Below are 14,771 nucleotides of genomic sequence, written 5' to 3'. Positions count from 1 at the left end.
TTGGAGACTACTGACTTCTCGCAAGCAACCTGGAGCCGCGTGCAGCCTTTCTGCAGGCAGAGGCCGTGAAACACCAGCTCAGTGTCCAAACTCCATCCCCTGGCTTTCCTTGGCGTGATGGGGCCCCCATGGCAGCTCCTCACACCAAGCAGCCGTTGTTCACTGAGATTTTCAAGGCAGACCAATTACACATGCATGTAGGTGTGTTGAAAAGCCATCTTGTTTGTTCCTGATGCTGAGCTGGGTACCTCTGGTATTTTCATGTTCACTCCCTTTGCTCATCTCCATCATGTATTTCTATAAGAAAATATCTTGAAAAGTATCTCAAAAGCTGACTTGTACAACTGGATGCATGCTGCTCATGGCTGACCTTTGAAACTTTGGTGCATTGCGAAAAATGAATGTGTTAAAGCAGCTTTCTTGGAGGAGGGTGATGCTGTCTTCAGAGGATTGCTGAGAAAACTGCAAGGCTTTTGCCTTTGTCTCAGTAACAAACATCAGCTTCATTGAGTATGTTTTTAAGTGCATTGATCTGAACAGAAAGAAAGGGAAGGCCTTGGAAGACAAAGCCCTGAGAGCTAGTTTTGGTACGCTTTTTATACATTAGAAGCAGATATAAAGCATTCCAAAATATCTCCTGCATGTTGGTTTCCTGCGGTTGATTTACAGGCTGTGACAGAAAATCCATTTCTGTTCCTGTAGATGCTAAATTCATTACCTTGCCACAGAATTCAGATTCTCCACTTCTCCTTGAACTTCAGCTTGTTGCTACGGCAACCAGCGCCAGACAATATATTTTTTTCTTCCCACTATTTTCCATTGGCACAGTTGCATATTGCAGTAAAAATAGTATCCTTTTGCAATATTAGAAAAAAAAACCACACACACACACAAAAATCACTGTGTTTTATTAACAGGGTTCCCCCCATACTGTGACTTTAGGGCATGTATTATGTATACAGTATAAATCTGATTAATCACAATACAATCAAAAGCTTTATAAACCAACAGGGCACATTGTCATTATAGCTGTACTTAAACAGCTTTTTTTCTTCTTCTTTCAAACCTTCCCACAGCTGGACATTTTAGGTTACAGTAAAACACTTTTGAACTGGCCACAAAGATTTCATTTTTCTTCAACAAATAACCAGTCATTCTTCCCTGTTTCAGATATTGCCTCCACTTACAGTTGTCCGAAATATTCAGGGATTAGCTTGCCAGTAAAAGTCCATGCCATTTTGAGCTTGTCTCTTTCTGAAGTCTTGCTAAAATTCCAAATTGGTTTCTGAGGGGGGTGTCTGATCTTTGCTGCAAGAAATCCAAGGAGTGTCAGGAGGATGGAAATGAAATCAGTCAATCAATAGATTGCCCTTGATCTCCTGAATGAGATGTAAGTCTGACAAAATAAGGCAAGTACTGTGAGGCAGGCCTTGAACACTGCTGCCTTGGCACAATATGGAAGGCTAGTCAGTGGATGAACTGAATTTTCTGATTCAACTGGTCGGCAGTGCCCTGGCTAGAAACAGCAGAGCCTGTAGAAAAGATCAGTAGGTATTCAAGAATAATGAAGTTGGGAGGAATTTAGTAGCAATGGTTAACATACATTACCTGAAATCATGCTTATCCATACATATAATGCTTTGTTTAGCCACCCCTATGCATATTGTTTATTTAGACTGAAAGACTGCAAAGTATCTGAGGGTGCTTTGCATGAGCCTGAGAATTGTACAGAGAATTACATTGCAAAATGCCAACCTAAGAGAAGTGTTAAACTTGCAAAAACTCTCAGTAAACAGGTTTTTCTGCTCTTCACACAAAACATGGAATTATATTACTCTGCATCTACCTTTCCACATCTTCCATGAGTGTTTAATCTTTCAATTGGTTTTACTGCACCGTTCTTAATACAGTGCATAAGGGAGATAAAACTCCTAATAAATTGATTTTCTTGACAGCTCTCTGAGATGAAAGCATACTGGTATCCAGGATTGTGAGATATGTCATCTAAGTGACTTAAAAGTTAAAGCTCAAAATGTACAAGACTAGTCATCCAATCTGAGAAACCCTTGGACTAATTTACAGAGTCTTTAGCTTTTCATGATGCACATCCAGGACACAGATATTCCTTGACTGCAGTTAGAGCTGTGACTGCTCAGTAATTCTGCAGATCTAACCTTTTAACAAAACCTAATTAACTGCACAGCCCTAATTCATTCTCACAACATGACACACCACATGCATTACCTCAGGTAGGAATCCTGTAGTAAAATTATAAGGCGGTCATGCACTTAAAGTTCATACTAAAATGCATTAATAAAAGGACTGAATTAATGTCAGTTTATGCTGTTTAGTTCTGGGATTTCCTACTTTTTGAGTACTTAAATATAGAGCTGTAATATTATTTTAAGATTTTGTTAACGTTTATCAATCTTTTTTTTTTCAAGTAGCGTATTTAATTCGCCTTACCCAGCATTGCTGACCATTCACATTCAAATAGTTTTGCTATTCCAGTTTTGTGCTTTCTGCACTATGTTTTGGTATCCTCCTTTCAAGGAAAAACTAGGGAAGCCTTCTGTCTCTGCATGATCCTAGGTACTGCTAGACACGCAATGGGCTTGTTTCCTGCACATTTGCTCCACCCAGCACTTTCTACTATAGTCAAGCATCTTGCTTTTCTGGGATGAGGTCAGGACGAGCAGTGAGAGCATAAAAAAGACAAAGTGGGATATTTCTCACCTAATACTCAATGTCAAAAAGTTAGAGCTCTAAAGCTGAAGCATACACACCCTTGGTAGTACATGGGGAGAAATGCGATCCTTTAGGGTGCCTTTTGTTTGAGATCTGAGGTAAGGTGAAACACAGGTGAGGTCTCTGCTTTACATTTATCGTTTTGAGTTTAACAAGAGTATCACTTTTATTCCCCAAGAGGCACAAAAGACCTCCTTCTTCAGGGCAGATTTAGTGCCTCAAACGTTCAGGCCTAGATTCTTTCATCTTGGCCCTCTGTTACTTTTAATTATACTGATGCAAATATGTGATTTTGTCATTTTTGCTCACAGTCATTTGTGTGAATGTTTGCATACGAAATGAAAATTATAAACTTTCCTGAAAAGAGACAGCTTCTAGGGCCTTTCCAGCACTTACATTTCGCTATCAGCTATATTGCTCATTTTTATTCAATAACTACCCTGAAATAGAGCGTGCCAGAGTTTGACACTATACAAATAAATGCCACAGAGAGCAGTACATCTGGTTTCAATAACAACAGCAATAATTTCCAGTATTTGTTTTCATAACGAAGGACCAGAGTCCAAAAGCATTACTGGTGAGAAGAGCACTGAAAATGAGAAGGGCATATAATTTATTACACATACAAAAACTATGTTAAAAGAACATTATTAAGGTTGTAAAGTCAAACACTTGAGATTTAGGAAATGCCAGAGTTAAGGTGGTCTGTGCAACTTTAATTTGACCTCGTCAATGTACGCCTCAAGACAGTATTTAGTTACATGGATGTATATGATTTCTCTCCAAGACACCCACCTCAACCAGTGCACAGAAAGTGTAAGTAGCCAATTTAAGGATCAGCTATGCAATACTTATTTTGTTTTTTTGTGTCTGGCATGTGATGCTTTCACTATGCACCGTACAAACCTTCCTCTGAAGGAAAAATGGTTCATTTCCTCCCAGGTAGTTTTCTCTTGCTCGTCACTGCAGCAACTGAGCACTTTGTAGCATCATTTTTGCAGAAATCCGTGTCCGTGTTAGCAAGTGGTGAGGCCCTGCAGGACTGCCTCTGCTGCATGGAAGAGAAGGTGCCGAGGGCATGATGCTCACAGTGCAGGGATTTTGCTGCATCCTGGCAGCATATTTTGAACATCTGTGAGCAGACGGAGTGCATTAGGTGGAGGTGCCTGCAGAACAACTTCCAGTTTGATCGCACCCAAAGAAATCCAACCCGTGTGCCCCAGAAGGGCTCAGGAATGCAAACCAAAGCACGGTGAGTGGGTGTGACTGGGAGATTCACTTCAAAAACACACTGCAGATCAGACCTAATAGGCTATGGTAGGCACATCCTGTTAGAAGACCATCTGTTTTACAGATGGAAGAACCACACACAAAGAGGTTAAAGCAAGAATCATCTACTAATTTTGGGTGCTGAACGTGAGGTACCAGGAATTTAGTCCCTTCAGACTTACCACTTCCAGCAGTCCCTGCTCTAATCCTCTCTCTGACAACGCCTTGCTGCAGTCACAGACCCAGTGGACCTGATATTTTCCTGTTTTAGCATTTCATCCCCATTGTAATTCAAGCTGACCCCTTACTGCAGACTAGAATCAGTAAGTCACATAATCTACTTCTATATTAGAAAACTACACACAGTCAGGGCAAAGGTCATAGCACAGCTTGCTTCCACATGGCTTAATTTTCTCCTTCCCCCCCAGCATTCCCAGAAAGCCTCATCCATATTGCCTACTGGGTACATACTCTTGCCCATGCTATCCTCCAAGCTGTGACTGGGCAGCTATTCTTGTTGGGACTATTTTCTCATCTTTGGCTCGGATAATCACACAGTTGCCATAGAACAGGGACTATAACTCTGTTTTCTTCCTTTACCAACATCACATTTCCCGTATGGGGAGTATGAGCTCATATTTTTTTCCATGTCCACAGAGCTTGAAATAAATCCAGCTGTATATAGCCAGGAAATTCCAGCACTTGGTATTTCCATTTCCTTAAAACATTCTATTTGTTCTATCTGCATTAAATTTCAGCTGGAGGTTGGGGCTGACAAGTTGCTGATCTGTAAACTTTGCTTGTTTTCATCCCCAGAGCACCATGAACTTTCTGTATGAAGGAGAGGTGCACGCTCACAAATACCCATGCAGCTTGCACCTTCCTCATCACGTGATGTGGGAATGTAGGTTTTCTTGTCCAACCCTCTTAGGTAGAACCCACTGGCACCCATGAAAGTAGAAGAAAATTACTCTTTATAACTTAATCAGCATATTTGCTGCCACATTGCCACAGAACAGTAGCACATCTGACACTACTTTGAGTTTGGACTTGACATTGGCCAGTCATATTTTCCAAATGTCCGGTATGAGGTATGCTGATGTTTAACAGGCGGTCAGAATCACCTACCCTAAAGCAAACAAGTAGCACATCTTATTAAATTGCATTACTTCAGCTGTACTGAGCTGCTTTTTTAATCAAATATCATAATGCCAAAATAATGACTAATAGGAGACTGTTAGAAACACTTTCCTGTCCTGAACATGATGGAAGATCTTCAAGTAAATGAAAATCTTCTAGTGTACAAACCAAGCAATAAACCACCACTAAATGTATTTTTCATAATGGGTCATCATGCCATATGGGTTTTTAATAAAATGTATGACCCAGTTCAAACCTTGGCTGTTGCTGTTATCTATCATTTGTTATAAAGACAGTAGACATGTTTGATTTCCTTCACTGGATTGAATCCATTTCTTTCTTTAGGTTATTGCTGCTTCAAATCACATCTACCACATTCCTGATTGGTTTTAATTATCTTTCTTGCATTGTCTTTCTCAGTATGCTTCTTTCTGAGTGTTTTGAACTGTTTTATATTGATGGCAAAGCATCTTGCTGAGGGTATGTTTATTGAAAGATGCTACTTAAGAGATAATTATAGGGTAGATTATATTTTTCTTTATAGCAAAAGCACTTGACTGTTTTCATTTCTTGGCAGAAGGAAACAACAACTATCATGAACGCCATACTCTTTATCTGTGTGTGAGCTTCGTGGATGGATGCTAAGGTTCATGACCCTTCTTTGGTATCTCTTAAATAAGTAAAGACCTTCAATCACTTCAAAAGGAAAGCTTGCATATATGGTAACAGTAACAAGGTAGTAACAGATTATTTGGACCTGTTTTTTGAGAAAGATGTATGTAGAGTAGTCTGTATAAAAAACTTTAAAAACTGTTTAAAAACTTGGGCTAGTTCCAATCCTATGTGAATCTGTGTGGTGTTATTGACTTAGTCAGAATTTACTAAGATTTACTTTGGGAAGCATGACCCAGATAACGTTGTTACTCATGTTGTTCTCTCGTATTTATCTGCTCATTTTCCATCTGATTCTACTGGTGGGGCTTTCCAAGCAGTCAGACCTGGCAGAAACCAGGCAGGAGAAAAAGTGGTACGTTAACACCCCAGATGAGAGCACTTGAAGTTATTCCACAGGTTAAGAGTAAGGCATACGGCAAATGTTGACCACTAACATAGGGACTGGAGAAGACTTAACATCTTGTTTTCTGGTGATTTTCTCTAAGCCTTACTTCTTTGCCTATTTCATTATATAGGAAAGAAATCCCTCTTTTCTTGCCCAGACCACTTCATCAAGAAGATGCAGACATTCCCCTTGACTGCTATTTAGCACATCTTCAGCAGCTGAAGGAGGTTCCAGTGGCACATAAGCAAAGAGCAGGAAAGCTCATGCTGAGAGCCTTCTGGAGCTATAAGTGCCAGAGTATTTTTATGCAAAACAAATGGTCGCTACCTCATACTGTGGGTTTAATGCTTCCTATTATCAACTTTCTCCATTTTATTAAAATAAAATAAGTGTCCCTAGGATTTTTGGCCTGTGTGATTTTCAGTTTCTCATATTTCTGGTTTCAGGAAATACAGAAGGAAGAAGGAAACCTGAACATTTCCACCACAATGTTTGCCTTTAAGGACTAGGTTCAGACAGCTTACTTTAGTTGCTCAGTTCAGATGTCTTAATGCCTGAAAAGGAGGCATCCAGCCTTTACAGATGCTTCAGGATATTCTGGATTGTTGTGTGTGCTCACCAGAGGGATATGACAGGGTAGCATCAGGGTAGCTGCATCTCTCTGGAGCTCATGAGATTGAATCAGAGCTGTGCGTTGCACAATCCCCATCACATGGGGTGCAGTGCTGAGTTTCATAGAAGGGTAGGTGTTTGCCTGTTGTGCTTACATTTCTTTTAAGTGGCTATGGAAAAAGCACAAGGTCCTTCCATGCCACATCACTCAGTCATGAGAGAGCTTTGGCAGGAGTGAGGCAACTTAATGACTCAGACAAGGCTGCCTTTATGTGCTCGCAGGTGTCTAAGCTGAGGTATGCAGGGAATTTCACAGACCAGCCTGGATCTTGGTTTTGGTCACATATCAAAATGTTTGCTGTGCCTACTTAGCACATATCATACCAAAACCATGCCAAACATGGAAGCAATGAAAGTCTGAATAGGAGAATATCACCTTTTAAAACACATTAATAAAGTTTTCAAAAATAAAAATAAATGGAATTCATTAGTCTAAAATACAACCTTTAATCTTTTAAAGGTTGGCTTAAGCCTATAACCATAGATTTTGGAGTACTTAAATGATTGTATAATACCAAAATGTTTATATGGGCATGCATACAACTAAATTTTAGACCTGTTGTGCTTTTCAGTATGATCTAATGGCTGGTGCACAGAAGCTGTTGTTAGGACTCCTGGGCTCTGTTTCCCTTTTCTGCCAAGATTTACAGCTAATGAGATGCTATTTTCTGCTCTCCTTGGCTAGTGCAAAACTGTATTTGTTAGGGGTTGTTTTTATGATCTGAGATTTACAATTTCTAATGATCATATGTAAAGTAAACCTTTTATTTACTTAACCACCATGGCAAACTGCACATAACAAAATCAGCATGTAATTCTTGCTACAGAAACGTCATTACTTTATAACTGCTGTGATTTTTTAGACTTATACAAAGAACTAAATCATGACACCTTTGCTTGTGCTGAGCAGGATCTTTGCAACCAGCCCCGTGGAGCAGATTTTAATTTTCATGAATGACTTCCTAAGACTTTCGTGGAGCAGAAGATGTTTGAAAACTGACAAAAGCGGAACAAACATCATTTTCCATACCAGGGAGCAAAGTGGTTTATTGTATTCAGGTATGTTGCATTCAGTCTGGTTACTTGAAAAAAGAATTACTATTCGGAGTATCAGAATCTGGCCCAGAGTAAACAACCTTTTTCATAGCAAAACCGTAAAGAAAACATACTATGCCCAAATTTGTACAATTTACAGTAACCCTGAAGTCAGTGATAATTCAAAGAAAAAATTAGTTCTATTTCTGAAGTTCAGTGATAATTCTGCGAATTCACTTCCTTTCCCTTTACACTTGTATCTGTCAGTAAGACTGTGACTTGCTGTTTGGAAGTCTATGTAATGATTTCAGGTCACATATATACTTGTTATATTAGTATTTTGAACAGGTTCAGCATGAGGAAAGGGATAATTTTTCAGTAAATTTCTCAGGCTGGAATTAATAGATTGAGCTCATGCAATTTCCACAGTCTTCAACATTTTTGCATTCTATTTGAGCAGACCAACCAGTAAGAAAGGGCAAGAAAACCTCTGAGACACTGTTCTTGTGACATCAGATTTAAAGTACTGTAGCATATTAATATCCAAGATAATGATGCAGTATTGGCAGTGCCATCACTGCAGTGACCAACATCTAATACCCAAAAGTGCTACACTATTGTAGAGACTTGAGAATTTTTATTCCAAGGTTCAAGCCTCATAGGCTTTTGTCTCATTAAGAGTACACGTTGAGCTAAGAGTATCTAAAGCACTTAGGGTTTTATGTTCTTATTGATTGTGTGTAGGAAGAAAGTAATTTTCTGGACCTGGATCTTTTTCAAGTATTGCATTTTGACTATCATACTGTCCTTGATATTGTAAGTACCTCTAATGAAGATGCACTGGAACTTTTTTTTGACACAGGTTTAAAAGATCATTTGATCTCAGCTGTAATATGGGCCCTTTACAGAGAGCTGATATAAGTAATTCAGCTGGCAGTATTCTGCCATAACCCCAGACTCTCGCTATGGATTCAATAAAATCCACCTGGCCAGTATATTGGCTTCCTGGGATACCATATACCTACAAATGGGATTATTCAGTAGTTGAGTATGAGTTTTCAGGCTATATTACGAGTCTGACAAGAAACACTGTTTAATGTACTGTACCTGCTACACACAAGTATTTCATTTTGTCGTAATCAAACTCAGGTAGTCGCTACTGTCTTAATGTCTGGCTTTGAGCTTATCCCACAATCACAGCCACTCTGACGAGAGGAAGAGCATCTCCACCAGGTGGAGTGTATGGGTGGCCAGCTTTGCTTGATGCAGAGAGGACAGTCAGGTGGACATGTATGGGGATATCACAGTTACATGCTAAATTTTCTGAAGGGGTGCGATGGGCACTTCAGGCCATAAAGGGACAGCAACAGAGAATGTTGTGAATTTCTACAAAGGAGCAGGGTAAGACAAAAGTGTACGTCTAGCAAATTGTAACCACTGAAGGAGCACAAATGCCTAGAGTGATGTAGATACTGGAACTACTGAATATTCTGCTGGTCACTCTTTAGCAAAACAACAACAAGAATCATCAAAACATGTATAAAAAACATGATATACCTTGTGCTACTGCTGGCTTTGTGTGTTTATGTCTTTCTATGATGTAATTCAACAGCTCCTTCCAACAAAGACCAATGTTTGCTCATCAACGTTGAGAAGACAGCATATTTGATGAAGGTTTGTACAACAGTGAGTGAAGTTTGGAGTTGTAGTTCATAAGACTGATAAAAACAAATAAAGTAAGAAATATAACTACTTCAGGCAGCCGTTACCCTGTTATAGCTTATGCACACGTTGAAAGATACGTTCAATTAAAAATCTTTGCTCAGGACTGTTTTAAGGTGTGTTTAATCTACAGTCAGAGAATTCACTACAGTGTAGTGTAGTGATTTCTGAACTAGCTTTAAGCTAGGTAGGCTAGGGATAAAATCAGTCAACCTCCATAATATAAAGCTTGGGCAAGAAGTTAAATTAAGTGTACCTTGTGTGACTTCACAAAGCTGTCACTTCTTTGATTGCTATGTAGTCATTGTCTTAACTTGCTGTCTTTTATACTAAAATCATCCGTATTGGTCCATCAGTACAAAAGGGCACTAGTGTTGCCTCCACATTGACAAGACTTTGACCTCTAAGCTGGGAATTTCTGCTCAGGTTATCATGAAGAGGTTAAAAAATATCAACAAATGATGATGTTGGTGGGGATACACCATGAGTAGAATAAAGTGGTACAATTGCACGAGTAAATGCTTCTAGTGAGATGGAATTTTCTCTTTCACATAGCTTGGTGAGTAAGAAAGTATAGTTATTTCACAGCAAATTCAAGCAAGAAGGCAAGCTAGCATGCAGAATGACAGGAGCTTTGATATAAAGGTTCATGGACTGTAAATGAAAGCCCTCATATGACAGAATACAAAAGATCAGGTTTGCAGAACAGTGAAGGAGGGTGGAGGATAGGATATTTTTTTCACGAATATGGGTTAAGATTCAGCAGCTGGGGCCAAGTCCTGGCAGACACAAGAAAAAAAGTTGGATCAGTGAATGTCCAAACCCAGATGGCAAGAGAAACGTGTATTTAGATAGCATGATACCCATGTCCTGAAGCACACAGCAAATGAAGTCAGGCCCACTAGGGTTTCTGGAAAGAACTGGAAGTTATGTTAGAAAGTCAGGGTCATTGTTAAAATTCAGGCCATATTAAAACCCTGCCAGTTCTCAAGACAAGGATACTACCAGCTGAGAGCAGGAAGAAAATAAGCACATAGAGAATCTTTGGTCTGCTGACTTTGTGACATTTCCAGATTATTCATAGGATTACTACAGATTCATGTCTTTAAAGCTTGTCACACCAGCGCTGGAGAAGCCAGCAGTAAGGTCCTCACTAACCACACTGGAAGGCTCTGTCTGTTTTGGCTGGGTCATACTTTGATTTTATCTCTATTTTAGAGTTTGTTTGGTTTGGGGTTTGTTGGTTCCCTTCCAGGCCCCTCCGCCAGCTCTGACAACAACAAAGATATTTGCTAATTAGATGCCAGCCTGGTGTGATCGAAGTGAATTTCCAACAGCACATAGAAATACAAGCCTTGAGAAGTGCAGAGAGTCATTGTTCATTTCGGGAACATGTTAACCTGAGGTCTAATTAAGGAAATTAATGACTAACAAGATGCTTTTGGCTTGCAGGAGAAGTTTAAGAAACTGGTTGAAGTATGGTTATTGTATGATTAAATTTCCATTTTTCTTTAATGTGAACAGCACAATGCTCATACAGGGGAGACTGAAAATACGCTCCTTAAAATGTACTTTCATGCTGAAAGTGATAGTGGTGCTGCCTCAGATTTTCAAAAGGGCCAGCGTGGCCAGAGCGGTGATTTTCCAAACAAGATAGGCAGCTCGGTGGCATTAAAATTGCTAGTGCACATACACCATTTACAAATGCCACTGCCTTACAGAACAGCACGTTGGCTCCATCTGACATCAGACAGGCTGAGCCCGTGTCAGCAGCCGGTGTCTGAAGTGCATCCTTTGTCTTTCTTCCTTCCAAGTTTGCTGGGGAGGTCCCTGAGGCAAGGCCCTTGCTGGCTATATGCCCGTGCCACACCCTACACTCTGTGAGTGAATAATAGCGGTTTCCACACACAGGGAAGAACGGAGGGTGGCCGTGTGGCTGGCGCAGGAGAAAGCTGCTTTCTGCTTCTGGGGCTCCCTGTGATGTCTGGCTGGGGGGTGTTGTAAGGAAAGGAAGAGAAGACTTATGTGCCACTTTCACCTCAGCAAGTTTTGGTCCCACATATAATATGCTGCTTCTTTTCTATTGTAAAGATGCAGCAATGGGTATAGATCCTCCTTGCTTTCAGTAGCCATCTTTTCTGGATGAAAATCCTGTCTCACCATATCCCCAGAATCTAGCAAGCTTTGGAAATTTTAGCGCATTGTGTCACTCTGAAAAATCTATGAGAACAACGCACATTTTTCCAAACCTGCTTTGCGCACCATGCACGGACAAAAATATTTTGCCTTCATGCTTGCAAAAATGACACTTTCAAGTGTAGTTGGGAATTCTCCCCCTTCCCCTGGCTTTATGGATGCGGGATTTCACTTGCAGCAACGGCTCATCCTCTGCATGGGAGTCTCCGTCACGTTTTTGCTCTGTGCCAATACATCCCCCATGGAGCGAGTTTATAGCAACCAACAATGAATGGAGAGGATTGAAGCAGATGTATAAAGGGCTAGTGAACGTTTTTAGCTCAAAACAATGATCAGTGGGTTTCTAAGCAGGCTGAATGGCAGAACCAAGTTGGTATATATAGTGTGCTCGTTGTACAACAGACTGACTAATTTCTGTCTTCTTGATCATTGCTAATAAAATGAAATTTAATTAAAATATTTTAATTGCCAAAATTAAATACCTCCCCCACAAATAATGCTAGATGCTTCTTGCTGCTCCTTATGAGTTACTTTGTATGCTGATATTCTCAAGCATAATCAGTGTGTCAAATATTTCAGACTGATTTTATATTTTATACTTTAAATGTGCATAGATGTATTTAATATATCCGATCTAGTAATATGTGATACATTATATATGATAATGCATATATTAAAGCTCTTTTTATAGTCTCTTATTATATTTCCATTGTGTAGGATGATGTATTTTTTATTCACACACCAATTTCTGCATACACGTGTGCAGAGTAAATTTGCATGTCATGTGTCTCGTATAGTAACAAGCATACACAAACACGATTTAAGTATAAATAGATAGATATTAAACATTTTTTAATATTCTTTTAGCAACAACATTTTGTTATTGATCACATCACGAATGTGAAACACTTATTCAGCATAAAATGTCTCTGTGCTTTCTGCAGAATCTGCCATCTTTTTTTTTTTTTTTTCTTCTTCTTTCTTCAAATCCTCTGACCTCCCTTGGGAGGGCTTTTATGCATGTTCAGTATGCTCACACAACTATTTCTACCAGCACTGTTACCATAGAAACCAAGTGATTTTTTTTTTTCCCCCCTCCTTCCCTGTCAGGGTTTGGACCTAGTGCCAGACCTCTCTACTGTTAGCAACAATATTTTTTCAATATTTGGACAGAACTTTTAAAAAAAAGAATAATCTGTTGTTTACATTTTCAGGATGTGGTATTTTATTTCAGGATACAAATTTTCAGGTATTAACATCCACCAATTGATTCACATGCTTCAAGGAGCTAGACAGCTCTTTCTTTCGCAACATTTAGACCATGACGTTTTGTAAGGAAGGTGCCAGAATTGTTTATTAATTGTAGACTTCAACTCAGAACATGAATGAAAGGATTTATGTAAGAGGTCAGTGGATCTCACTTTTTCATTTTTTTTTAGGTTTTTTTAACACATTTCTTTAGTATGCACAGAAAAAACAGCTTGATCATGCCTACCACAGAGAGAGAGATGTAATTAATTACTATACAATTTACAAGTTATTGACTAGCATCATTGGTATTGCTTACATAAACAGTTTCCTCATATAAATTTTTAAGTATCTTGATTCTCTGAGTACATATCATATTGATTTTTTAAATGAATCTACGCTTAGTTAGATATACAACATCATGTATTAATTTTATAACTGTTCTATTCAGGTTCAATAAATCATTTCAGTTAACATGAAATAAAGAACACAGCTTTTCATTGAATCATCTGACATTTCAAGTGTAATTTGACTTAAACACACATATACATTAGGTCATATCTACACTGCAACACAGATATATACTTCTGTTTGATAATTTTTAGCCACTGTTAGTTTATGTAAAATATTATTGTGAAAAGCAGAATCACAATCATACATTTACAGAAGCTCTGTCTGCTTCATGCACCTTAGCTTTTGGATGCAAATATCAGATTTCACCAGCAAAATGCCGAAGGGAGAGCTAAGATGATCTGAAAATGCATTTTGTCTTGCTGTCAGGCAAGCACTGGACTTGCAAACCTTTGTCCAAAACAACTGAATATCCTGTAACACGATTATCAAGTGCAAGGCCACCAGAGTGGTCGTCTTCTTTCCCTGTGATATCTGTTCGGCATAAGAGGTAACTATAATCATGCAAACAAGGAAAATATATTGTAGCATATTTCAAACGCATTTTTTCTTCAGTGACAGAAGAGGGAGCAGTTCTTCCTTCTCACTGTCTGAGAGATACACTTGGCCCCCATCCCCCCTGCCTATGCCCCTCTTGCCAAATGCAAACCTGCTCGATCATAATCCAGACGTGGCTGGGTTTTACTGTGGGGGCAAGCGGCAAGACAGTTTGGGGTCGAGGGTGGAGGGGGGACGGACCACCCACTTCGTCTCTGGAGGAACAAAGCTGAAATTCTTTCTGGGTTGTCACTTTCCCTAAGGGTATAGTTAGATATCAGGGCCATTTGTGCCCTACTGTATATTTTTATTTGTAACAATGCTTTTTTTTTTACCCCCCCCCTTTTTTTTTTTTCACCCGCCTCGTTGTGGTACAAAGAAGCCGTGGTGGTGTGTAGTCAACTGGAGTGAATGTGTACATTCTCCAGGCCTCGTTTTTGTGAGACTTTGTCTCACCGTTGTTCCCACTCTGAGCCGAGCAGAAACCACGCACGTCTGAATAACGGGGCCCTTTCTGCCTGTTGTAATCCCGGATTGTTACAGTCTAGGGGCCAGCCATGCTGTCACCGTCACAAATTGATTTAACCATCAATTGCAGTGGTCATTAAAGCTGCTAGAAGTCCCAGCCAAGCTGATGAATTGCAGCTGAATGTGAAATGAGCCTCCAAGCCCGTTTCCCACCATCTCATATCAAAGCCTATTGTGTCCCTCCAAAGTAAAGGGTCGGAGGTTC

The sequence above is a fragment of the Leptosomus discolor genome, chromosome 2 (genome assembly GCF_034619465.1).
Source record: "Leptosomus discolor isolate bLepDis1 chromosome 2, bLepDis1.hap2, whole genome shotgun sequence".
NCBI classification, from domain to species: Eukaryota; Metazoa; Chordata; class Aves; order Leptosomiformes; family Leptosomidae; genus Leptosomus; species Leptosomus discolor.
The sequence above is the reverse complement of the archived record's forward strand: the minus strand, read 5'-3'. Positions refer to the sequence as shown.